A 1872-nucleotide genomic window follows, 5' to 3' on the forward strand; every position below is an offset into this window, starting at 1 on the left:
GCCCACTGTGATTCTACCGAGAGTTTGCAATTTAAAGAGGCAGGAACCTTCTATGGGCTACCGAGTTTCTGGTTCTATAAAATGTCATGTTGTTAGGTGCTATCAAGTCGACAATGACTCATAGAAACTCTGTGAACAGTAGATTGAACTTTACCCGGTCCTGCATCATCCTCATTATCTGCCTTGCTCAAACCCATTGCCGTTGTCACCATCAATCCATCTAATTGAGAGTCTTCCTCTCCTTCGAAAACTCTGTGGAGAATGGTTAACTGTTATAAGGACCCAGATTTCTTCAAGTTCCTATGTGCCGCTTCACAGTCACAGCACCTAGGAGAAGGAGAGTTCTACTTCAAAAACCAGGTGACATCCATTCACACAGTAACCTGGCGACAACTGTGCTCAGTCAGAGGCAAGCTCTCCTATACCAGGAACAAGCAAACACGAATTTTCACGCCATCTTCCAAAGTCCTTTACTAGCGTATTTCTCTTTTTTTGATAGCGGTACTGAGGTATCATTGACATATACTAAACTGCCCATATTTAAAGTATACAATTTGAGCTGACAAATGTGTACACCAGGGAAACTTTCACAATTGTTGTTGTGTACCATATAGTCTGAACCAAACCATAGCTGACCCTTCATCGATTTTCAGAGACAGATAATCCCACAAGAGGAGATTGCCCCTCCCCCCGCGGAACAGCTGGAGAAGCACGTTGTTGTTGTGTGCCGCTGAATCCCTTATGACACATGTTGTTGTTGTTATGTACCGTCGAGTCGCCTGCTACTCATAGCGACCCTATGTACAACAGCCCTAAAACCTGTTCTACACTGTACCAACTTTACTGTCTCCAACACATTTACCCTCATTACCCCGTCACTGTTTCAATACATCTCATCAATGGTCTCCCTCTTTCACCGTCCCTCCACCCTTTTAAGCATGATGTCTCACTCCAAGGACCGGTCCCTCCTTGCAACATTCCCAAAGTATGTCAGAAGAAGCCTCAGAATCCTTGCCTCCAAGGAACAGACTCGCTTCACCCTCTCTAGGACGACCATGTTTGTTCTCCTGGCAGCCCATGGTATATTTGGCTCTTCTCCAACACCACAGCTCAAAGACATCAATTCTTCTTCTATCCTCCCTAGTCATTGTCCAGCTCTCTGATGCACAGCAAGCAATTGCGAAGATTATGGCTTGTATCAGGCCCATCTTAGTCTCCAGATTGGTACTTTTCAGTACCAGTACTCTGGAGAGGTCCATGACAGCCAATTTTGCCAATGCACTTCATCTCTTGATTTCCTGGCTGCTGGTACCAAGAATAGTGATTGTGGAGCCAAGCAAACTAAAGCTGTTAACAATCTCAATCTCTTCACCATCCATCAAGCCAGGCTGTGTCATCTGTATAAAGCAGGTTGTTGATGAATCTTTCTCCAAACCTAATGACACATTTCCTCCTCCTACAGCCCATCCTCCTGAATGCTCTGTTCTGCATATGGATTGAAAAGGGATGGAGACAGAATATATCCCTGGAATACACCCTTCGCAATTTTAACCATGCAGTATCTCCTTTCACTTGCTGGTCTGTCTGATACTTCTCTAAATCTGAACATTCAGATTAAGACAGACTAGGAAGAAGGATTGGCCATCCTCTTCTGAAACAGCAGGCCTCTGAAAACCCTATGTACAAAAGAACACATGTCGATAACAGAAAGGGCAACTGAGGTTGACCTTTCAAGTATGGAAATACAAAGGAATAGGAACAGTTAAAAGCAGACACTTAGTGATTGGGACATGGAATGTGAGAACCATGAATGTAGGAAAATTAGATATTGTTAAGGAAGAAATGGAACGCATAAATATTGACATACTAGGC

The sequence above is a fragment of the Elephantulus edwardii genome, unplaced genomic scaffold (assembly GCF_000299155.1).
Source record: "Elephantulus edwardii isolate Elephantulus edwardi_28Jun2011 unplaced genomic scaffold, EleEdw1.0 scaffold00283, whole genome shotgun sequence".
Lineage (NCBI taxonomy): Eukaryota > Metazoa > Chordata > Mammalia > Macroscelidea > Macroscelididae > Elephantulus > Elephantulus edwardii.